Source organism: Corvus kubaryi, unplaced genomic scaffold, assembly GCF_017639235.1.
Source record: "Corvus kubaryi isolate FWS band 111438036 unplaced genomic scaffold, C.kubaryi_AGA036_p1.0 37398, whole genome shotgun sequence".
Classification (NCBI taxonomy): Eukaryota; Metazoa; Chordata; class Aves; order Passeriformes; family Corvidae; genus Corvus; species Corvus kubaryi.
In genome coordinates, this window is record NW_024581137.1 from 57,257,982 (window position 1) to 57,284,055 (window position 26,074).

A 26,074-nucleotide genomic window follows, 5' to 3' on the forward strand; every position below is an offset into this window, starting at 1 on the left:
TGGGACACAGTTGGGTTTCTGGGTTCCAGTGAATATGGTCAGGGCACGTCCAGCTCTCACCCAGTAGCACTCCCAAGTCCTTCTCCCAGGGCTGCTCCATCTGTTCTTCCCCAGCCTGGATTGATCCCACTGTTTGCCCTGACCCAGTAACACACCTGCACTTGGTTTTGTTAAACCTCCTGAGATTCCCATGGGCCACTTCTCCCACTTCTCCAGGTCCCTGTGGATGGCATCCTGTCCTTCAGGAATGTCAACAGCACCACTCAGCCCAGTGTCCTCTGCAAACCTGCTGAGGGTGCCCTCAATCCTCTCTGGATTCCGTTTGCTGCTCTGCAAGGCTGGTGTCAAACACTCAGAATTCCATCTGTGTCCCAAAGGACTCCAGAGAGCAGTGCACGGATGAACCAAGCCCACATCATTCTTCCTGAGGGATTTGTCTGGTGTGAAATAACCCAAAATAACCCAAGGGTTGGGCACGATGCCAAGATAGTGATGGTGGAGGAGGGTGAGGAAGATGGACAAGCTGGGAAGGCTGAAGGTAGCAGACAAGTTCCTGGGAAGTGAGGTGGGAAGTGAACTGGGAAAAGCTGGTTCTACCAAGTGCAGGGAGGACAACTCACCATTGTGGTGGTGGGACCTGGGATAAGGAGTTTTGGATCCTTCAAGTTGATAAAGAGGGATTGTGTTACATCACAGCCATCCTCTGCTCCTCCAGCATTTCCAAGGGAACGACTCTGATCTCATCCCAACTAAAATAAGTCCTTGGCACATGCTCCAAGGCCTTGATTCCACCCCTGTCTGACACTTGGAGCCACCCACCAAGAAGGGAAGCAACATCACCAAGCGTGGCCACCTGGGTGCTGTCAGGAGCAGCCCAAACTTCCACGCAAGCTGCGGAGGAAGAGCCACAGCCCCACCTCAGGCCAAGAGGAAAACCTTTTCCCTGAATTCATCTCCTCCACTGACAGTATTAATCAGGATGACATTGAGCTGGGAACAGGAGGAGAGGGCACGGAGAAACTGCTTTGACTCAAATCAAACAAATCCCCTAAAAACGTCCTCACGAGTTATGGCCACAGACTGTGCCAGCCTCAAATTAGGTGTATGAGCCTCGTTCGAGTAGTTCCTGTTCCAAAAGCCCCCAAAATTACACCTGTGCCAAGGTTTTCCAGGACTCTCTGTTGGTCACAGCTGGTCTGAGCTTTGCCAACCATCTGTGCCTGGGTGTTTGGAGTCAGGCTGGGCAAGGGAAGCAGCCAGGGCTCCGGAAAGAACAGTTTTATTTGGAAAGTGCATTCCCGATGCGCAATGCTTCCCTCAAGCTCTTTCCTGCTGGTGTGAACACACAGAGCCAGGCTCCATCAGGACACCCAGAGTGAGCCCATCTCCATCAGGTGCTGTGCTGCTCTCACAGATAAACAGCCTGGAAAAATCCGATTATTTTTCCCAGGGATCACGTTGGTTTTCCCAGGGAATGCACAGAAGGGTTTGAAAAAATGTGCAGGTGTAGCTGGAGGGAACTGGGTGCTCATCGTGGGGAAGATTATGGAAAGGAATCATGGAATGGTTTGGTTTGGGTTGGAAGGGATCTTAAAGATCTTCTCATTCCAAACCCCTGCCATGGGCAGGGACAGTTTCCACAATCCCAGGTTTCTCCAAGTCCCATCCAACCTGGCCTTGGACACTGCCAGGGATCCAGGGGCAGCCACAGCTGCTCTGGGCAAACTGTGTCAGGACCTCACCAGTTTCACAGGGAACAATTCCTTCCCAATACATCATCTAAACCCACTCGAAATCCACTCTCCTTCTCTTTGAAGCCATTCCTCGTTGTCCTCTCTACAAGTTAGTTCAGCTCACCAAAAACTACTGCAGAGAAACTCTAGAGCAACTGAGCTCTCAATCCCTGTTTTCCAGGGAAATCCTAAACATTGAAGGACTTGAACTCTCAAAGTCCACAAAGTGAGAATAACGGGGATAGATTTTATCCCAATTTTTCAGAGATTACCTTCTCCTGGGGCAACTCTGCTTTTGTTTCTGACCTCAGAGTGGAGCAAGCCAAGAAGTGACTCAGATCTCCCACTTGCAACCATCACCAAGATTCAGAGTGAGGTTTATCCTGGATAAAAATGGAAACACCTACATTGAATCCATGCTAAAACAGATGGATTGTCTGAAAATTCTGTGATGGTTGTAGGTGTCAGGTCTAGCCCAGGATTCCTTCTGGAATGTTGTCTGGTAGTGGATTGCCCAAACAAGAGTCTTCTACATCACAATTTTGATATATTTTCCCCATCTACAGGCAGGAAAAAGAAGTTTCCTCAATCTCTGTAGCTAGTGATGGTCCTGTATTCCTTGAAATCCATGAGGCACCCTCAGATTTCCATGAAGAAATGGCCAATTTGGTTTTTATTTGGTGTTAATATTGCTGCAATACTGTTGATGCTGCTTTGCCTTGCTGGGATGTCACCTCTGTTTGTGGAGGTGAATGTCCCCCTCCACTCTTCCCTCCTGACATCCCACCTGGAGTGACATGTTCAGATCTGGAGTCCAACACCAGAAGGACGTGGAACTCTTGGAGAAGGACCTGGAGATGGCCTGAGGGCTGGAGCCCTTCTGCTCTGGAGCCAGGCTGGGAGAGCTGGGAGTGTTCCCCTGGAGAAGGGACGGACACAGGGAGAGCTCCGAGCCCCTTGCAGGGCCTAAAGGGGCTCCAGGAGAGCTGCAGAGGGACTGGGGACAAGGCCTGGAGGGACAGGACCCAGGGAATGGCTTCCCAGTGCCAGAGGGCAGGGCTGGATGGGAGATTGGGAAGGAATTCCTGGCTGGGAGGGTGGTGAAGCCCTGGAATGGATTTTCCAGAGCAGCTGTGGCTGCCCCTGGATCCCTGAAGTGTCTAAGGCCAGGTTGGACGGGGCTTGGAGCAGCCTGGACTAGTGGAAGGTGTCCCTGCCCATGGAAGGGGGGTGGAATAAGATGAGCTTTAAGGTCCCTTCCAACCCAAACCATTCCGGAATTCTATAATTGTGACATGGGAGCTGTTTTCCCTTTTATCCTCGGATCAGGGCCACCTACCAGGTGTAGAGCTGTGGGACTGCAGCTCTGGTGACACCAGCCTGTCCCACACGTTGCTGATCCTCATGATAATTTGGAAGATACCCAGGACTATTTCATGGAAAAATTAAGATGGTTAAGGAAGCCAACACCTAAAGGGAATATCTCCTAAAAGAGCAGCTCCAAGCCGCTGTTTCTAACAAGGGTAAGTCCTACTTGTCTATAAAATTGCCTCAAAATTATACTTCTTCCACTTCTGAAAGACAGTTTTTACCACTGAAACTTTGTGTTCTGTGAGAGGTCTCCAGATTTTGGTCTTATTTCACCATGAAAGCCCATTTCGAAATATCAGAATTTCCTCCTGGATGCTCACGTTTATTTTTGGTTTTTGGGTCACTGCTTTTGTGAAATGCTTTTTGCTTTTTTTTAACAAAATTATCCAGGAAAGATCACGAGTTCCATAGAATCACTAAGATATAAAGCTTTAAAATGCAGATACTGAGAAGTTTAAGACTCGCAATGAAATTTCCAGGTTTGGCAATAGAGACAATGTCATAATTTCCTCATGGCTCATTTTTAACCTTTTCTTTGAGTCACAATTAATGTTCCTGCATTTTTTTTATGTCTGGGTTTATGTTATAGGAATAATCTGAGCATTCCAGTCTCTGTGGACTCCATTGATTAATCTGGCTGAATTCTTTCACCTCGGGGATTGACTCATCCCGGTTTTTCCTGACTTCCATAATGCCGGATTCCTGACATTTAGATTTGTGTCATAGCAGCCTGAATTCATATTTTATGGGCCCTTTTCACTCTGTTCTCATTTGTTGTGGCACCCTTGGGCACAGCAAATCTCAAACTCAGAGTAAGTGTGGAAAAAACCACACATGGTCCCTATGCTGTTCTTTAAATTAGGTCAGGGTTTTAGTTCTTAAAGCTCTGGACTACATCTGACGCCTTATTGCACTAAAACCCCCCGAAAGATAAACCATTAAAGCACTCTGGATTTGTCTCACTTAATTCACACCTCTAAAACTTAAAGAATGTCTTTCATTCGTAATTAATCCAAGTGGAGGAGTTCTGGGTAAAGATAGAAACCTTGAAAAGATAATTCCATGTATTTCAAGACTATTTAAGGGAGCTGAGAGTTTTTCCCCTAATTTTTGCCTTCCAGTAGGGAGGGGAACCTACAACAAAGATAGAGAGAGATTATTTACAAAGACATGGAGAGACAGGACAAGGGGGGATGGCTTTAAGGTGTAAGAGGACAGATTTAGGTGGGATATTGGGAAGGAATTCCTGGTTGTGTGGGAGGTGAGACCCTGGCACAGGGTGCCCAGAGCAGCTGTGGCTGCCCCTGGATCCCTGGAAGATCCCAGGCCAGGCTGGACAGGGCTTGGAGTAACCTGGGACAGTGGGAGGTGTCCCTGCCCATGGAGTGAGATGATTTTTTACCCTGTGGTAGCTTCTAAAATTTGATTTTCTTTTGAATAAATCAATGTACATCTGTATTTATAATTGTGAGAGCTCCTCAGCGAGGTTGAATCCGTTCTGTTCTGTCCTTTTTCATACCGTAAATCCAGTATATTCCATTGAAACAAAAATTCTGGATCCAAGCAGCAATTTTCAAGAGAAAATCATTGTCTTTTAATCAATTTTAGAATTTCTTTTGCCCTGCCCTCCCTTTTTTTTTTCCTCTTGGCTTTTTATTTTAAACAGATTAAATATATCTCAAAATGGGGTTTTAATATTCCTGGACGTCTTTCCATGTCCAGATTGCTTCCAGTAATGGATTTGACTCTTTAAGACACAACAGATTCCTGTTCTGGCTGCCACTAAAAAACAGATCATTGATATAGGAAAAGAAAATTATTTAAATATTTTTTAGAAACCCCAAAGCTGCCTTTTCCTCTGCTGAACCGTTTTCCAATGCTTCCTTCCCTATTTTCCATGCCTTCCAGGAGCCTATCTCTCTCTAGTGATTAGAGGTGAATTATAGGCCAATCTCCTACGGAATATAATACAATTTTGATAAAGTTAGGCAAGATAAAGCTCCCACTTCGTGTCTTTAGACCTCCACGTCTGAACTTTCAGCCTCAAAGCCAGACTGGGAAGGAGGATTGTGGTCGGCTTTTTGCAGTGTGAACATGATAAGCAGAATTATTAATCAAGGCGGTATCTCTGTTATTAATTATCTGTATCCTCCTTTCATCTGGGAATTATTCTTACGCAATTATTTTTCATCTCCTCTGGATCCACCAGATAGGCTTGGCATGAAGCGAACTTTTTTGGTTTTGACCTGATTTATCTTATCACTTCCCAGGGGAATTTTATCCAAATCTGCTGAGTCTGCACCAGGAGGAACTCAGATGCCAGCTCACCTGTAATGTGTCTTCTCCAAAGTGCTTTAATCCTAGGAATTATCTTTCCCTGGGAGGCAATTCTTTCATATCCCTGGAAATAATTCAGTGTCAGCTATCCACTAAAATAGTGGCAACAAAGGCAAGTTCAGCTGGAAAATTATGATCCACTTGAGCAACCCTCAACACTGATTAGTGCATATTTATGAGCGAGGTTTGCAGGAATTACTGCTGGACAAAAACTCCATTTGCCTGGATGGAAAAGGCCCTGGAATATCCCGGGCAGATGCATCATTTTTATGATTTTGTGGGGGACCTTTTTTACAGAGCTTTGCAGTACTTGAGACCATTTATTCCACAGCCTCCATTTCACCTTGTAAATCTGGTTGTAAATATGGAAGTGGCCACACACAGCAAAATCTAAAAGAAGCGAAGGAACAGCTGAAATCCAGCATTTAAGGGTTTACAAAAGATGGATTGCCTTCATATTCCAAAGAAAAAATGAACTGTTGTCTGGTTTTGAGGGAATTTACAATTTAAGTACTGGACTGAGGCCCTGCTGCAGAAAAAAAATCCAAACTGGAGATGCTTAAATTGCTTCTAAATTTAGATCATAGTTGTGACCTGAAGAAGGATCAGATTTCAGCTACAAACCTCCAGAATTTTCGTGAAACGCTGCAAAAACATCTAATGAGAAAAGACAAATTTACAAGGAATTCAAAAATACATTTTCGGGTGATAACAACAGAAACCGTTTCATTTGAATTTGGAATTTATTGGTAAATATGTGAGTAGACAAAAGTGGGCTCTAATTGGAAGTAATCAGCACAGCATCTGTTTCATTGGTGAAAGGGTTTTTGCATATCCATAGGGATTAAGGAAAACCTGAATCCACTGTTAGTTTGGAATTCTCTGGGAGAGACACCTGCGGAAGGGAGTGGAAGCTGAACCTCGATCTGATGTCCCCTGTGCACATTAATAGGTTTGGAAAGAAAAATCCCCGGAGTTTTTATCCTTGTCACCAATTTTTTGTGATCCTTTTCATTGATGCCAGCCATCATCATCCAAAAATTGGATCCTGTCCTTACTTCTATTAAAATTCAATATTTAATTTAAAATAAAGCCACTGAGCTGCCCTTTTAAATATATTAATATGAGATGGAGGTGTCAAATCCCTCACAAATGGGGTTATGTTTTCTATGTTTTGACTGAATTAAAGTGGCTAATTTATATTTTATTTATTTGACTTTCAGCTTCTTATTTGACTCTTTTCTATACCAAAATCCCCAGTGTTTTATAATGCCTGAATGGGATTTCAAGAGGTGTTTAAATGTCTTGGAGTGTTTATCCCTTGACTTCTTTTTTCCTAAAGGGCAAGACTTTATCCACTTACCAGTCACTTTGGACAGAACTTGGAAATTTCAGAGGGATGGGATCATTTTGCTGCAATTCCCAATTTCTTCCATTTATGGTTTTCTCCGTAACTTTGTCATCAAATTCTTCAGTCACACAAAGCCAAGGGGTGAACAAGGGGTAGGAAGGAAGAAAATTGACTCACAAAAAGAAAATATCAACCACACTCCTTAAGAATTTCCCAAATGAAAGTCATCAGCGGGACTTGGAGTTGTTATTGTTTGGGTTTGGGGGGTTTTTTAGATTTACTTATTTTGGTTTTAGCTTTTTTGTTCAAACCCATTTTCTCATCATTATTTATAAATAAATATAATGGGAACCATGGAATAAAAACCCTCTTGAGGGTCTCCTCCTTGCTGTAAATCATGGCATTGCCAGTCTCTATTTGCAACGTGAGTCCAAGTTTTCCTGAATTTCAGTAGGAACAAGGGACCAAAGGCCGGTTTATGGTCATATAACACGTGCCAGGTTAGACCCAGTGCCCTTTGGGGCTCCTAAATTCAGGAAAACATCCTGGATCTGAAAGCTGCACACCCTGATTGCTCCTATTTTCAACATATTTCCCTAATTTCCCGTGTTTACTGTAGGAATTTTGAGTGGTGAAGTAGGAATCAGCTTTTACAAATCCAGGTGGAGAGGTCCGGATCCTGAGTTAGCCAACTCAGCCTTCCCTTAAAATTCCTGGAGAAAACCAGATAAAAAGTTCATCGAAATATTTCTAAAAGAAATTCTTTCTAAAGGGAATAAAAAAAAACATGTAAGAGCATCTTAAAATTAAAATTAGAATTTCCAGGACAGGAGGAGAACGTGCAGAAGGATTCCTCCCTGTTTTCTGAGGGAAAACTGGGAATGTCACCAGCCGGGTGATTCATTGACTTTAAAAGAAGTGGGCAAAGTACCACGGTGCCTTTTAACATGCCCTGACTTGGCTGATCCAAGTGCCCAACTTCCCTTATAAGAAGCACAAAGAAAGCCATAAAATAACCTGGAGTGGAGATAATGCTTGGGAAAAAAAAAAGAATTATGGCCTGTTGTAAAATGTTACACATTTTATGGCCTTTCCAAACAGCTTCACGGCTCTCGGAGTTTGCTTTTCATCCTTCTCTTCCACAGAATCCGGGAGGAAAAGGTAGAAGCAAAGACAGGAAAAGTCTTCATTGGAAAAGCCCCACAACGTGGTTTTCCCTGAGCTGTCCCAATGCTGGGATTCTCTTTCCAAGGGTGAAACACCCGAACCAGCAAATCTGTTGAGTGAGCTTTGTTCTGCTTCTCATTTACTGCACCTTTCATCACAATTAACCAGTGTCTTGATAAGGAAGAAGAAGGAACTTTTACCTCGCCGCAAATTTCGGGCTGAAAAGTGCTTTGATATTTTTTCCTGTCATTTCCAAAAGCTTTGGAAAGGATAAAGGCTCTGGAATGCCCAAAGCACTCCGCAAAGTCCATTCTGATAATAAGTTCAGAGAGCAAGATGTGACTTTTTCTCTTAGAGATGTCACCAATTTCTAAGCTAAGCGCTTGTTTTGCTGTCTCTTGGGTAGGCATCCGGCTTCCCAAGGATTTTGCACTCTTGTGGTTTCCCAGTTCACTTCTGGAGGAGGTTTTCAGGACAGGGATGAGTCTTTGAAGTGAGGAATGTTCCTGATAACTCCTGGACCTGTTTCCTCAGGATTTCCGCAAATTTAGGCAGATTTCTGCCTGGAGCAAAACAGCTTTCCAGCAAAACAGCTCAGAGCTCCTTTTTCTCACTCTTGAGGGCTGGAGATTTGGGAAGCAGATATAATCTCATAAATTTAAATGAACGGCTTTAAATTTAAATAGATTAGGTTTAAATTAAATATATGGAAGCAGTTTTTCTCTGTGAGGGTGGGCAGGCCCTGGCACAGGGTGCCCAGAGCAGCTGTGGTTGCCCCTGGATCCCTGGAAGTGTCCAAGGCCAGGCTGGATGGGGCTTGGAGCACACTGGGATAGTGGGAGGTGTTCCTGCCCATGGCAGGGGGTGGAACTGGATGACCTTTGAGGTCCCTTCCAATCCAAACCATTCCTTGATTCCATGAACAGACCCAGGCAAATATTTCCTATGATACCAATTGTCCCTCAGAAGTTGTAACATCACATTTAAAGGACTTTTTTCTATTTCCATGACCTTTGTCACAGATCTCAGGACATGAATGACAATTTCTCCAATTTATCCATCACAAACATTTTTCCATATGAGTATCCAAGCACCGCCAACCCTCACTAAGTTTTCCCTTCCCCACCCCTGCTCAGTCACTGGCCTGACTTTACAATCAGAGATGCCAAACCCAAGAAGAAAAAAGGAAAATTCAAAGTCTTCTATGGGATTTGGGGAGATCTCTGGGAATAGTATGGAGAAATACCCCCACCCTGGACCATCAGGATGAACAGGGCATCAATCCCTTCTGCTGAATACAGGGAATTCTGGATTGTGCTCTGAGGTAATCAGGTAAATGCTCATCACTCAAACTGAGTTGTTGTAATTCCAGTTAATTTGGGTTGGAAAGAACCTTAAAGACCATCTCATTCCACCCCCTGCCATGGGCAGGGACACCTCCCACTATCCCAGGGTGACCCAAGCCCCATCCAGGCTGTCCAGGAACACTTCCAAGGATCCAGGGGCAGCCACAGCTGCTCTGGGAATTCCAGCCCAGCCCCTCCCCACCCTCACAGGGATATCCCATCCAGCCCTGCCCTCTGGCACTGGGAAGCCATTCCCTGGGTCCTGTCCCTCCAGGCCTTGTCCCCAGTCCCTCTGCAGCTCTCCTGGAGCCCCTTTAGACCCTGCAAGGGGCTCTGAGCTCTCCCTGCGTCCTTCCCTTCTCCAGGGGAACATTCCCAGCTCTCCCAGCCTGCCTCCAGAGCAGAGGGGCTCCAGCCCTGGGAGCATCTCCATGGCTTCCTCTGGACTTGCTCCAACAGCTCCAGGTCCTTTTGATTTTGGTGGCTCCAGAGCTGGAACAGCACTGCTGGTGGCGTCTCAGGAGAACAGAGCAGAGGAGAGAGCTCCCTCCCTCAGCCTGCTGCTCACGCTGGTTTTGATCCATCCTGTGACTCCTGAGTGACATCTGAAGAGTTTGGGATGGTTTTGCCCTGATCACAGCTTAGTCTTGGGGCTTGTGGAGAATTACAAACACCACTGGGCTTTAAAGCATCCCTGGAATGTGGAAGCCCCTGGACATTGGCTCCAGAAGTTTCTTTGGTCAGGCTGTCTGCAGCACTTGATGGAAACGATTGCTTGACTTTGCCAAAGGATCATAAATCCCGATTGCTTTTATGGCACTTTGTTGAAAGGGAATCACACTAAAAGAGCTGGGTGAGGTAGAGCTGGAATCGAGTCCTAAATCAGTTTGATATTTGTGGTCTTCTGACCTTTCTTATCTTAAATGTCTTTTGAGTCACTCTTATCTCCCTCACGCTCATTAACCTCCCCTCAATAATCAAAACACAGCAGGAGTAGAAAGGGCACTGGAATGAAGCTGGTTTAGAGGGAAACTTTGCTTTCACCCAGCCAGGAGCTCAGATTAGGCTTCGTTTCTGCAAACCTTGGTCTTGAGCCTAGCAAGGCTTTGCTCCTACACTTTGACCTGTGTCGTTAACGCTGGAGAACCATCCAAGCTCTGAAGGACTGGGATATAATTCAGCTGAAGTCTTTGGGTTTCCAGCTGGATGGGGGAATGGTGGAAAACTTCCTATGGATGTGTCCAGACAGAAATAGATAATCCTGGGATTATATTTAGGCATCTTTACTAGCACAAGATCTATACAGAGTCAGGACTAAAATACAGCTGCCAACCTCTGCTGGGACATAAACCAGGCACAGATTTGGGGTGTGCTGAGAGTTAAGTCCAGATTAAGGCTGAGTTTGTGGAAGGAGACTCCTCTGATGGTGGTTTTGGAGGAGTAAAATGACCTGGTGGCTGAAACCTGGGAGAGTGAATGTTGGACCACCTCAAGGGGGAATTCTACATGGAACATTTAGGAATTTGCCACCATAAAAACAACTCCATCAGGGTGATATTATCAGGATGGAGTGTAAGGGATTTGGGATCCTAAATTGGTCAATGACCATGGAAACGCCTTGAATTTGGACAAGTCTGTCTCAGAGTGGTGTCGACACTTTCTACCAGGTGCAGAAATACAGACAATTTCTCTCTGAGCTGCCTTAGACACAGGGTGAAAGTAATAAAATTTGTGTCACAGGAGTTAAAAGCTGGGTCTGAGGGAAAAACAAAGGGATCAAACCTGGATCATGCTGGGAACAAGCGATTTGAAAGTCAGGTCGTTCACAGAGACGTTATATTGCCAAATTTTGGCTGATGATTACCTTTCTCTTACCTAAGAGCAATTAAATTACCATTTTTTCTTCAATAAACAAACAAACCAAGCTTCCTTTCCATAAAAAAGTGTCAACTGGCTTCAAAGGAAAGGAAAAAAAGAACAAAAAATTAACCCTCCAACCTAAAAGAGTCAATTTTCATCTCAGGATTCCTGGAAAGTTCAGTTAATATTTATTTAATTTATTCAAGTCAAGAGCCTTGAGTCCTTTAGCAGGACTGGACTCCCAAAATCCGCTCCTTCCTTCTCATTATTCCACAGTTTCTGGAAAAAACTTGGTTTTCCCCCTCAGCTGCAGCTGATGTGAAACTCTTCCACGCTTTGCTACCTTCAGTGAGGATAAAACAGATTTTCCTTCTCATTCCCTACTACAACATCTGGCCACAATTAGTGGGGGATCTCACATTTTTGGAGGAGACGTCAGAAATAATTTGGATTTCTCCCTTCTCCTCCTTTTTCTGGGCAATCTGTGGGCCACACTTCCAAGGGGACATAAAGCTGAGTGTGAGGCGGTCATTCCTGTCTGCGTCAGTCCTTCCCAAAATGGATTGCTCTCAGGACAACCTGATGGCTCACGTAGTAAAATCCGTTTTTTCCTCCCATGTCATTCCCAGCATTTGTCACCACCTCATCCTTTAAGCTCTAAGCACCATCCAGGGAGTTGCATAACTCCTGTGCAAAATTCAAATACAAATCAATGCCCAACTCAGGCCTTAAGGAGAAGCCAAATTATCCTCTGCTAAATCATTCTTTATTTTCTTTTTTTTCTTTTTTTATTTTTTGCAAAGACAACGCTAATTTTTCATTTTTATGGCCTTTTGACATGAACTCCTTGTAAGCACATAACCTGCTGCATGATGGAATACACAGAAAAACAAAACCCCCAAACAGGCTTGATATGAAAAACAGGGCTGAATTTTAGCTCTGCAATGGAGAAAAAAAGTAAAAAATGAAACTGCTACCAGAAAGCTTTTTATTCTAGTGCCTCTCCCTGCTGTGTATTTGCATTTTAGGTGTATTTTAGTGCCTCTCTGAGCTCTGTAAGTGCATTTTTAGTGGGCAGCCCACAGGTTTTTTTGGTGCAGGGGTTAACCCCTCTGCAAATGGCAGCACTGGTGCCGCGCTGGTGAAGGAGGTTGTGGTGTGAGCAGTGAAATTTTCAGAAAAGCCCCTGAAACTCGATGCTCCCCTGTGCTGGGTGTGGTGTGAGTGCAATGAATCACTGGCAGCAGCCTGAGCCCAGACTGAAGTGTCCAGGCTGCTCTGGCTTGGATGGGAAGGGGGAATAACACAGGGATCAGGAAAGCTGCTCAACCCCACCAGGATGGGCTTAAAAATCCTACATTTCCCTAAATCGCAGGCTCAGCTTTAGGTGCTTCAGTCCTTCCAAACTCATCTGTTCTCCATCTGCCATTGCAGAAGGATTTTGCCTTCCCAAGGGGCCTGAGCTGGACCTGCCAGCCACGTGTGAATTCCCAGACATCCTCCACGGCACGAGATGTCTGTGTTTGGGGAACTGGATCGTGTCCTCATTATCTGTTCGTGTTCCAGAGAAACTGGTGCCTCCAGGGGCTGATCCACTCAAAGTGCTTCAGACAGCGGTGATGGATTGCTTCTCTCTGCTGTGCAGAAAACAAACCCAGGCACTTTAATTAGAAACGTACAGCTGGATGCTTTGCCAAATTTCAGGTCTACAGAGCCATTGGAGATGCCTCTGGGTGTCTGGAACATCTGCATGGGGCTGGCAGATGTGACACAGGACCCATGGCAGCAGCTCCAGGTGAGCAGGGTGTGCTCAGGCTTAGCACATTTATGCCTCTCAGAGGAAGGAGTTCTGTTCCCTAAATAAAGGTGCTGCCACTTCCAGTAGCACAGGTTATCCCAATGTCCCTCCAAAGGACAGAGTTCTCCCAAAATCCCTGCAAGGAGTCTCCAGGAGTGCCTGTGGCTGGCACTGGTGCTGTAGCCTGACACCACTCGAGTCCCAAGAGGCTCTTCAGCATCATCTTCCCCCAAGCTTTGGCTCCCAAACTCACATCCACATTTCCCTGTCAGTTCATCACCACTCTGTGGCAATTCAAAGGATTCCCAGCATCCCATGGGAGCAGCAAACTTCACATGGTGATGGGACAAGGTTATTTTTGCCTCTGATGTCACCAACACCTCTGTCCCCTAAATCAGTTAAAGGATTTTGATCCACATGAAACAAGAGACCAAAGGAGACAGCACAACATGGAGTACAAGTACTGATATAATGATTATTTTTGGGCTTAGGTGAAGTATTTTGAAGAAAGAACAGACTTTGACAGAGGACACAGCTCAGGTTAGGAGAGAGTGGTGTGGCCTGAAACACAGAAGAGGTTTTGTGATTGAGCACCTGGGTCCACATGTCCAAGTCCCTGCACTCAGTGAACCATTATTACACCTGCTCTCAGAAAATTGTGTTGAGACACTCATAGATAAATCTTTTAGAAATGTTAGAATTTTGTTTTAGAAATTTAACCTCCTGACAGCAGCTTTTATTTTATTTTCTGGCTGTTAGTAGTGGTTTCCATTTTTCCTCTGCTCTTAGATGCATTTTTCCTCTTTTGAGCCCTAAGTGAATGTCTGGCATTTCAGGTTATTTCATGGAAGGGATTCAGTTAACGAGGATCAGACACCTAAAATGAGGTGTGACCACGACAGCAAAATGTCAAAAGGACCAGAGTCAGAGGCCTTTTTGAAGTTTGGTGAAATCACTTCCTGGTCATAGCTGGATGTGTTGACCCATATCCTTTTGGTGCAGCAGTCCAAACACCAGGAATGCAGAGGGGATCTCTGTACAGATGGAGGAGATGTTTAGGTTGGATATCAGGAAAAGGTTCTTCCTCCAAAGGATGCTGGGGCACTAAACAGGCCCCCCAGGGAATGGTCACGGCCCCAAGGCTGCCAGAGATCCAGGAGCATTTGGACAATGCTCCCAGGGATGCACAGGGTGGGATTGCTGGGGCTGTGCAGGGCCAGGAGCTGGACTCCATGATAATTTTAGGCCCCTTCCAAATGAGGATATTCCATGATTCCAGGAAATACAGACATTGAGAACCATCTGAGATGCCCTGGAGTAACTTGCCCCCAGCTGGTGCTGCAGAAGGACATGAGTGTCCTGTAGGTTCTCGGTCGCATGTCCCACCCTGTGCAGGTGCTCCCGATATCCCAAGGTCTTTCAAACAGCACTGGATGACTCCGTGTGGTGATGGAATCAAGCCTTGGATCCCCACAGTGTCCACAGAGAGCTGACAGGCTGCTGCTCGCCTGGACAACCAAATCCAGATGTCTTCATCCGAAAGCTTAACCCACCAGAGGGGGGGATAAACAAATGAGGCCAACTGGAGATGTGGTGCAAACGTGGATCCAAGCCCACAGCCGGGATTTGAGCCCCAAAGACTGCGGCTCCCAAGCAGCTACTCTGCCCTGGGAATGTTCCTCAGCTGTGCCAGAGAAAACTGAATCCATTTGTCTCCGGTGGAAGTGGTTCTTCCCAGAGTTTCTCGGGTGTCGACACTGCGGAATTAGTGCCTCACAGAGCCATAAATCAAATCAGGTTGTGCAATGAAAGAGAGAGCAGATGGATGGAAAGGAGACCCTTCTCTCCTTCCTTTCCCTGCTCTGTTTCTCCGTTCCCACCTGCCAAACAGAGTTTCCTCCCTGTGTTTTGTAGGGTATGTGTCTCACAAGGTTTATTTTCACTTCCTTTGCTTCCTCGGCATCTTTGGAACTCTTGGGAAGTGGAGAACACCAGCCCTGAGCTGGGAGGGACTCAGGACATCAGAACTGCACACAGTTCTTGTCCAAATTCCAAAGGAGGAGCTGCAACACCCCTGTGCCTCCCGAACCTGAAGATTTTACAGGAGTGGTTCCACATCAAGGAAATCCTCTTCTCTGATAGCGCCTTCGCTGATTGGGACTGTGCTTGATAAGAACTGGGCAAAAACAGGGGAAAACTGGAGAAAATGTAATGTAAACTACTTGGACGCTGAAGTACAAAAGATGAGGGTATCTGGGATTTTGTGGAATATGAAGAGGAAGAGCAAACTGGTGATCACAAGATAATAACCCAGAAGCTTCAATGGAGAAAAGGTGAAACATGGGCTAGTGGAAGGTCCCCTTCCTGTGGAACTGGATGGTGTTTAAGGTCCCTTCCAGACCAAACCATTCCAGGATTCTGTGGATCCTTTGGGATCTGGAGGTGTGAGGCAATAGAGAGCTGTGGATTTGTGATCAGGAGGGAATGAGCATGTGGGAGATGCCACTTCCAACAGGACCTTCCTGTCAATGGAAGCCATCCTTCTTGGCCAAAATGACTCAATTAACCAAATGTGTCAGGCCTTGTCCCATTTTTCATGGCAGCAGGAAAAAAATCCCGAAAAAGGGATTGAGGACACACACAAACATGTGGAGAAAAGAGCCACAGCTGAACAAGACTTTGGCTTCATCTGTTTCCAAATGTTTTCAGTTCTACCACCCGTGGAAGTCCAGGTTTAGGGATGATCGAGTGGGTCAGTGCTGAAAATCTGGGAAATCCTAAATCCCAGGAAAACATGAAGACAGCATCCTATTAAAGCACATCTTTCTGACCAACTCCTCCTTTCCCTGCTAGAACTCCTGCTTTTCCTTAGGAAAGCTCTCCTAAGGAGCGCTTTGCCTCTCGCGGCCCAGAGCAGATTTTGGGGATCCCCTGTGGATTCAGCAGTGAAGCAGAAGGAAGAAAGGAGCCTCAAATTACTCCATGCATTTCCCAGACTTTTGCTCTTAACGTTGGTAGAGGCTGTAATTAATTTCCTTGTCTCTAACCTTGTTGACTGGTTTAACGAGGACTGGTTATAATAATAAAAAATTTATGTCCTCAGACATTAAACACGAGTGTTGCTTTTGATACAGAGCACGGGGCTTTCCCAGCTCTCCTTTATTTTTCTCCCTTTTAATTTCCTCCTGGAATTCCTCACAGCCATCCAAATACCTGTGAGTGCACAACACTTCCCTGTGCCATCAGGGAGAAGATGCCAGCCGTGGTTAACACCAGGCACCGCTGCATTTCTTCCCTCATCCAGACTTGTCTTCCTTGAAAAAGAGCAGCCCATGGCTTTCAGAGTGTGAATTATATAAAAATAATAATTTTAAAAATGCCCACAGTGTTGGAGACTCAAATGTCTCCTCTTTAATTTATTGATAATTTGGAAAAAGAAAGATGAAAGTGAGTTCAGACGCTCTTCTCTTGCAGAGAAATGATGAATTTTGCTTCAGTGTTTGGATTTCAATATTTTTAAATTAATCCTTTTTGAAGCCCAAACCCGAAATTAAAAACTGATTTTGAAAATAACCCCCAGTTTCTCGGGAGTTTAAGTTAAAACTGTCAAGGTAACCTGGGCTTCCTTTTCAGGTCTGCTCAGAGACTTTAATGAGTCTTTTGCTAAGAATAACAAATTCATAATTTATTTTTGCCAAATATTCTTTTTTTTTTTCTGTAAGAAGAACTTTTTGCCAAAGAAGTGTCACCCTGTGCTGCTGATGTGACAAAAAGCAAAGGGTGCTCATTCCTGTGATTTTATTGGATATAAATGGGCATGAAACATCTGTAGGAAAAACTTCTACCTGTTGGGAAAGCTTTACAAAAATCTGCAGAACTGCTTCTCCTATAATATTCCTTCATTTTTTTCGTGGCATTTCCTGAATCCAGTGTATTAATATCAGACTGGGAGTATCTGTCCAGGAGGAAAGGGAATAATCCCTTTATTTCAATCACAGTGAGGGTAAAAAGTGACGACATTAAATTAAAATGAGAAAAATGCAGGAGATTCGAGGCAAAAATTTCAACACAAGGGACCAAAAACCAACAAACCAACCAAAAAATAACCAAACCCTCCAACAAAACATCTCCAAGAACAGACTTATGGTTTTTATTTTTTAAATATTTTTTATTTGTTATTTTTTGCAGCTGATTTATGAAAACAAGGTTGGAGGCTCCTTCACCACATTTTTTAAGACCAGATTCTACAAATATCCCTCAGAAACTGGGAGGCTGAGCTGGTTTTATTTTGGAGAAAAGGCAGAGTGGTGGTTTTGTCTTTTTGTCAACATTTAAAATTCCAAGATTAGGGCTCAATTTATTGCTTAGAGCAGGCTGGGGAATTCTGTCTTTCACAGAGAACAATTTATTTTTCCATGCCAACAAATCCCCAATTTTTCCCCTGGAGGTAACTTTTGAGTGGAGAAGGCAAAGGGGTAAATTTGGATTTAATCCAAACTGGTTAAAAACTGGATGAAATGGGCTGAACTGGGTGACCTTGCAGGACCACTTTGCTCCACTCTGTGAAAGGTAGGTTGGAATAGAGGTCCCAAAATCCTCTAAATTCCAGCTCCCAAGGGGACACCCAGCCTAACAAACACTTGTCTGTTTTCCTGGAGGCCTGCAAACACTTCATGGTCCAAAAGCCATGGAATCACACAATAGTTTAGTTTGGAGAAGACCTCCAAGATCTTCAAGTCCTTTGACCCAATCGCACCAAACCATACCATGAAATGCCACATCCACTCATTTTTTGAACAATTCCTGGGAAACTGTTCCACCACTTCTCTTCAGAGCTTGTTCCAATGCTTGACCATCCTTCCAGTGACCAATTTTGTCATCTGGCACCTTTTGAAGCCGTTTCCCCTCGTGCTGTCTCGTGTCCTGACCTGCTGTGCCACCACGGGAAGTCACAAAGGAGCTTTCCCATCCTAGCAGTGAAGGTGTGGATTTTCTCCACCAAATGCATGGAAGCTGGAATTATGAATCCCATCCAGGTCACAGCCCCCCAGCCCAACCTCCCTCCATCATTTTTGTAGGGTGATGTCAGCAATCAGCACTCCTGGCTGAAGGAAAGCAGACAGAGAAGTGTTCAACGCCTCATTTTGGACAGAGAAATCTTGGAATCTCATCCTTGGACACGTTCCAGGGGAGCTGCCAGCTGCACACTCTGGTGGATGGATCACAGGCGAGCTTCTCTCTCACTACACCCTGCAGCAGAAAATTTGCTCTGCACTGGGGCTGCACCCAGCTAGAATGTGAAATTTAATGACTTTAAACCCAATTATCAGCTCTCAGTCATCAGGACCTTCCCTGTTTCCAAGAGGGAAGCTTTTCCCTGTCTTTCAAAGCCATTCCCTGTCTTATCCAGCTGGTTGCAAGTTGCTCTGTTGAATGTAGGAGTCATGACTTGGAGAAACCATGCCGAGAACTGGTGTCCTCAGGAAACATTTGGGAATGTACCTTGCTGGATAATTCCAGGGCCTGTTCCAAAGACATGTCTTGCTCTGGAAACAATTAACAGCCAGAAAAATGTCAGGGCTTCTTTGTACCTCACCATGAAACTGAGAGAGAAAATGATTTCTTGGCTTTACCACAGAGCATCCAGTGAAACAAGACCACCACAATTCACTTCCTTCAACAGGCAGCTCCTGCAGGTTTAAGCAGGGCTTAAAATCCATCCCATTTCAGATAGAAATTCCCTGATTTAGCTAGGCAAGAACTGTATGGATAAAGTCTTTCAGCAATCTTTTATTAAGTCAGTGGCGGAGAAGGAGAACAGGAGAGTTTGGAGAAAGGTGAGAAAGGGAAACCCTTCTGCAGGTTTGGGACTAGAAACAAACTAAAAACAACTTGTGGGGAAAAAGTTGTCCTGAGCGTAACCTAATGATGTTAATTGCCTGCAGAGGGGATATTTGAGGAGCAGGAAGATGTGCTAGAGAGGATGTGCTAGCAAGGAAGAGGGGATAAGGTCGGTAGCTCCTTAGGGAGAGAGAAGGGGATAATTATCCCTTGTGGAACAGGGAAAGGTTAGTGCAGGGTCAAGAGTCAGGATAATTGTGCCGTGCTATAAAATCAGTGTTTATTATTTTTAGCACGCAGTGGATCAATAATCTTATCAAATTAACCACTGAATATCCTGGCAGATTTTTTTTAAGGACTGGCATGAAGATAGAGGGAAGGTTTGATGGAATTTTTTCTCCCCATAAATAAAATGTTTCTGTCTATCCCTACTCTCTGCAACAGCAGGAAATTTTCCATTGCCTCACTGGCCTCAGTGAATCCCTGCTTTGCACAAGTTGGTGTCTCGCTCCTTCCTCTTCCCTGGGAAAGCTGCTTGCTCCTGGCACTGTCCTAAGGATGTGTCCAAGTCACTTCAGTCATCTCTGCTTGACTCACCCCCAGTGGAAAAACGAGGCACGAAATGATTGATCTCCTTCCTAGGAGCATCAGGATGATGGATGGGAAGGGAAAAGCCTGGGTGGTGGAGGTGGAAGCGTGGCATGAGGGATGTCAGGATTCTGCTGTCACTTGGTGAGCCTGTGGCCTCTGCAGAGTCACCTCTTGTGGTGACATCTGCACTGGAAACGCTGACAGCTGGTGAGTCATCCAAGCAGCAAAACCATCCTGAGCCTCTGGATGAAACACTTTGATATCCTAAGGTGGAAAACGGCTTCCACATCAAATCTCTAAACACCAGGAATGGACTGAATCGAGTTCTGTGGTTGCATTTCTTAAGGGATGGCAATGGGAGCATGAGAAACCCCAGAGATTGGAGGTTTTAGGACGTGGTCATTGCCCCCACACTTCATCAGAGCAAGGTTCTCTGTGTTGAGTGGAAAAAAAGCCACACAAATTAGTTCAGGTTCAGCTAAGCTTTGCTTAGTTAATTTGGGCAGATGAAGCTCGTATTTATCTAGGTTAAGGAAGCAGAACCTCCAGTCTCAGAGCACACGTGGGATACCCCGTATTTCGGACATGTGGAGTCGGCCTGGTCATCACAGAAACTTAGAAAGGTTTGCGTTGGAAAGGAACCCTTAACATCACCCAGTGCCACCCCTGCCATGGCAGGGACACCTCCCACTGTCCCAGGCTGCTCCAAGCCCCAGTGTCCAACCTGGCCTTGGATGCTGCCAGGGATCCAGGGGCATCCACAGCTGCTCTGGGCACCCTGTGCCAGGGCCTGCCCACCCTCCCAGGGAACAATTCCTTCCCAATATCCCATCCATCCCTGCCCTCTGGCACTGGGAAGCCATTCCCTGGGTCCTGTCCCTCCAGGCCTTGTCCCCAGTCCCTCTCCAGCTCTCCTGGAGCCCCTTTAGGCCCTGCAAGGGGCTCTGAGCTCTCCCTGTGTCCTTCCCTTCTCCAGGGGAACATTCCCAGCTCTCCCAGCCTGGCTCCAGAGCAGAGGGGCTTCAGCCACGGAACATCTCCGTGGCCTCCTCTGGACTTGTTCCAGCAGCTCCAAATCCTTGTTCTGATGGCTCCAGAGCTGGATGCAACACAAGAATGGAGTGGAATGTGGGAATCACTTCACTCGCCCTGCTGGCCCCATTTCTTTTGCTGCATCCCTGGATACAGTCAGCTTTCTGGACTGGGAGTGCACATTCCCAGGTCATTCACCGCATGGATACATTCCTGTTTATGTATAAATGGATAGAAATGCAATCCACAGCCCTTTCCTGTCACTGGTGCCGTGGTTTTGGGATGTAGGGGGGCCACAGGGGATGCAATGGACCCACACATGGACCGAAGGAGCTGCTTTTCATTTCCTGTCCACCTTGTGTCCATCTGCATTTGTGCAAAGGACTCATTAAAAGCTGCCTTGATGAGCAAAGAGGCTTTTCCAGCATCTTTTTATTCCTGGTTGAATGGAAGGTAAAGCAATCTGCTGTCAGGCAGCAGGACTTTATCCAGGCAGGCTGACCTTTTTCAGAGGAACATTTTACCCACTGGAAAACATTGCCAACTAATCCTATTAAATGAGTGTGCAGACAACAATTTTCCTTGAATTTCTGCATTTTCCTGCCCTTAAACCCATCTCTAAACTGAGCTGTTATCTTTTTGAAACCAGACGTGTGCCCGCTGTCTTTTCCTTCCACAGCTTAGAGGAATAAAATAATAATCATAATCATAATCATAATCATAATAATAAAAGCCTCATCAAATCATCTGTTTAGTCTCATCTCCTTGGTTTTGTTGCTGGTCAGTCTGGTGAAGTACTGAGCTGGGAATGTGAGTCTGGAGTGTCAGTGTTCATTAACGTAAATACGAGCAAATGGAAAAACATTCCAAGAGCTGGATTCACACTCGCACTAAGGTCCCTTTTTACTGCTTTGGCAGTGAAAAGAGACCAAGAAGTGGGTGGCCATGTCATTTACTGTTCTGTTCCCATGTTTACAGCACAAGGACTCGCTCACTTTTCAACAGCTTGACTTAAATCTGCTCAGATGGACCAATGGAGCCGTGGCTGCACAACTTCATTCATCAAACAGCTCCTACTTTGTTGAGCAGCCCCATTTAAAAACCTCCAGTAGCAGAGGAGCAACTGAACTCATGCAAAGAGGGAAATCTTGGGTCATGCACTGCTAAATGTTCTCCAGATGAACACCAGCACTGGAGCTCCTTTCAAGTCACTTCAGATGTTGTAGAATCATTTTCAGAGTGGAGGTGCAGTGAACCCCCTCGGTGACATCATCACCTCTTCCTAAAATACGTGGGTAAATAGGTCAGACAGTCTGGGCCTGAGAACTTTATTGCTCTCCAGTGACAGTGTGGGGATCCAAGTGTGTCACTTCCATCCAGACTCGCCACCATTCCTTGGATTTCCCTCAAGTTCGACCAAAAACGGGGTATTGACATTTGGACACCCCCTGGGACTATTGTGTCCCACCTCGGTCCATCCAGCTGACTCCGTGCAGGGAGTTTGGGTTTCCAAAGAGCAGTGAAAGTGTCCATCTGAACAAAGAATTTTCCCAGGAGAATTTCCAGAGGGTGTTTAAAACTCTCCAGGTTTTTCACTGGACAGGAGCAAAGGAGGAGTTTGCACACAGCTGGTCACTTGTCTCAGCCGGGCACTGGAAAATAAGGATAAGTGGTCACCTCCAGAGTCTCCTGCTCAGGGAAGGGAAAGGGAATCTTGTGGGAAGTCCTCTGGCAGCCAGAGTGCAGGGGATAAAGGGATGGAGGGATGATCCAAGGATGGCCAGCCCCCAGCCCAGCTTGCATCAAAGCCCAGCAGAATTCCCAGTGCTGTCTCATCAACAGGGGGGTCGCGTCTCTCTTGGTGTCCCCCCCAAATCATGGCCTTTGTCACCCCTCAGGCCAAAGCTGCTGCTGGCTCTGACTGGGAACTTCCTCAGGCTCAGCACAACAAACAAATTGTGTGGTTGACCACAGGCAAGTTGGGAAAGGCCAAGCTCCACTTCAGCTGGGCTGTCATCAGTGTCCCCTGGAGAATGTGACGCTTCTGCAGAGATGATTCTTGGGCAAACTCAGTGATTCTGTGGCCAACAGGAATCTGAAACCTTTCCGTGTTTCTCCAAGGCCACCAAGGACTCTTGTTACCAAGCCTGAGGCTGGAAATGCCAGACAAATACTCGGGGGAGCTGCTGGAAAGACCACCAACACTCCAGAGCCAGGGAACAGCGGCCACTCTTCCATTACAGCATTGCTTGTCCCGTTCCATAGGCAGCATCCGGATGCTACCAGCGATGTTTTATCCATCTGCAGCTCTTTCCCTCACCTGTCATCATCTCCAAGTGCTTGGCATCTCTGACACCAGCAGCTGAGCTCAGGACAGAAGGAACTGGATGGAAATCATGCAGTTGGTTTACATTGGAGATGATTTTAAATAATCCAAAAAGCCCTTGGCCTTAAAACGCAGAAATCCTCTGCTTTTTTTTTCCTTCCCTTGTGGCTTGCAAGAGTTCAAAGACCTCAGAAAGCATCTGCTAAAACACTCTGGACTGACTCAAGACTCCAGAGCAACTGTAAATAGACCTTAATTCCAAAAATAAAGAATGAGCAGATTCTCCCTTTTGGATGTTCTGGACAGGAATCAAATTCGGAGCATAGGAAAAGTAGGAGTCCTTGAGGTCCTCTGAGTCCAGTCTCCTGCCATCTCAAACTCCCAAATGAACCAGGAGAAAATCCATAGAAGGTCCTGCACATATCACAAGCCACAAAAAGCTTCCCTGAAGCCTGAAAGGCTCCTAAATTCAGAGGGGAAAGGAGGAGGAGATAAGAGACCACACCGAGGTCCCGACAGCTGCAAAAAAATTGTTATGGGAAGTTCTTATTCCCTCCTTGTGTCCACACAGTTGAAGAGTAAGTCAAAGAAATGCCTAAATAAGTAATACTCCCAATCCCAGAACTTTCCAGGAAAGCAGGATGAGGTTATCACAAAGGAACAGCGAGGAAGGCGTGTAGGGATTTCTCCAAGGGTCCGTTCATCGCAAAGAGCAAAGTCCTGAACTTCACCTCCTTTTCATTTTCTCACTTTGCTTCCACCGCAGTCTCCCCTGGTCCAAAACAGGAATTCCCCCGTCAGGGACTCCAAGAGGCTTTTCCATCATGGATTTTCCACGAATATTTGAAGATGAGTTCGGATCTTCATGCATTAAAATTCTCTGTATTAAATATGGCAGCAAATGGAAAAATGAGTCCCCCTCTGGTAGAGAAGACACCTGCAGGGAATGTACGGTGAGTCTGGAATTCTTTTTCCTCCTTTAAATCCCACCTGCTGGACTCATACGAGTTTCTAAATTTTAGATTATGATTTAGCTAAATATTTTGGGGATTTTTTTGTGATTATGGACAAAAAGGTCAAGTTGCATGGCAGAGGAAAGGCAAAAATGACCTCATTTCTACAGGGTCTAAAAAGAAAATCTTCTTGGTTTATAGGTCAGATCTTTCCTTCTCCCACTCACCTGTGGCACAGAAATTTGGGACAATGAAGCAGGATTTTTCTCAAATCTTCATTTGAATGAGCGATATTTTGGTGCTCATGAGGCACAGGAGTGTAATGAGTTCAATCTATTTTCTAAAATTCCCCCTATTTCTAATGTGTGTCATCTCAAGAAACAGATTTGGCCGAACATCCAGACCAAAAAAAAATTTTTGGCAAAAGGATTTTTAAATTTGCAAGCATTTTTTTTCAAGGGAAAAATCAGAATAAATAATGTGAAAAACAAACAAAAAAACCCCAAAAACAACAAAAAAGGGAAATAATTATATCTCTTTGTTCTCAGGTTGGTTTATTTGCATTTTTCAGTGAATATATTGACTATTTGAGTTGTCTTCGTACAGCATTTACATACCTGGAATGATGGAGAATGTTGCAAACGTCACAGGAAGAAAAAGAAAGTTCAGATGGAGAAACAGACTCAAAAAGGGAAAAAAGGAAAAAATTGATGGGAAAATAAACGAAACTCTCTTCAACAATCCCTTATTATCAATAAAATAAATTAAATTCACTGCAAATAGAGAGTATTCTTAGGAAAAAGAGTAGAAAATATTGAATTAACAATTGAAAATATTGAAAATGTTCAATTAAGAGCTGAAAAAGTAGAATTAAGTCTTTTCTTGCCTCAATATTAATTATCTCACACTGTTTATTAACTCTAACAAATATTTTATTTCAAATGCTTGGAATGAATTTGTTTTCTGTGAGAATAACCAGGATATTGTGATGCACAGAGGGAAGAAATTCACTTTTGTCCCGCTTTGAGGCTCTTTCAGTCCTGTTGGATTTGAAGGCACAAAGTGCCCTGGAAGTGGTGGATGCTGTTTCTGGAGATGGAAATGAGTTTGACTCCCCATTTATTTGGATCTTACTGATAAACACCCAGCCAGTGTCATCTGGAAAGGAAGGAGGGAAGTGGAGTGAAGCTGGAGGGAAAACCACTGAGCAGGCATCAACCTAAACTCCAAATCAACCCAGATTTTTTACATCATGACCACGTAGAAGCAACTTCTGGGATGATTTTTCTTCAGGAGTTCAGATAACAAAATCCAGAGCAGAATTTTGTCCTCGTGCCAAAAAAAAAAAAAGAAGGAAAAAAAAAATCAATTCTTTCCCTGAAATACCACAAGGGTGGGACTTCATGCAGCATTTCAGAGTCAGGCCCGTGAGGTTTTTATTTGGGAATGCCACGAGAAGCAATGTTTGTATGGGATACTCCGAGTGAGCAACACGTGGATGCAGGAAGTGCTTGGAATGGTGTTATCCTCCATAAACACTCCCATTAAAGGCAGCTGGAAGCGTGGATCAGGGGAAGATGTCCGAGGGGAAGGAAAGAAAATTATCAGCTGATTGGCATCCTATGACCTGTGAGAAGCAATTAGAGGTGGTGTCCCCAGGCACTTGGGTGTCTGTTAAGGTTTTCATATCTTCAAAATTCATGGGGTGGAAGGAAAAGAAATAAAAAACCCTAAAGGGAACACCAAAAAAAAAAAAGAAAAAAAAAGTGGGCTGCAGTTTTGAAGCCGAGTGTGATGTTTTACTGGACGATTTCATGAAGGAGGGAAAAACCTGCTGAGGGCATGTTCTCTTCCTGGCTTTGTTCTGTCGCCGTTCCCAGGCCTCCGGCTGTCCTCACCCTTGTCCATGCTCCGTGTGCTGTCACCTCGCACATCCCACTGCGGAGGAAAAGCGTGTGAGGTGCTTCCAGCGCTGCTTCCCAGCTGAAATGAGCAGATAAAGGAAATCAGGGCAGAATTTGGGGCGATTTCTCTGCAGTTACTCAGATAAGGAAGTACAATTTAGTCGTGTGAGTGTCCCTGCGGTGGTTGGAACTGGGTGATCTCTAGGGTCCCTTCCAGCCCAGCCCACCTTGGAATTCCAGGATTCTAATTAAGTGGAGTGAGTGTAGCCTGGAGGTGGGATCCTGATGGTCCTGGCACCCAGGGAAAAATCCCAAAGCAGAAAGAGACAGAAGTTCTTTAGCAAAGCAGGGAGTACCTCCTGCCATTATTCCTGCTGGGAGGGAATCGCTGTATCAGGTCAGATTTGGGAATAAAGGTTGGAAAAAGCTTTATAAAAATTCTTTGTTAAAACTTTCCCTCTGCT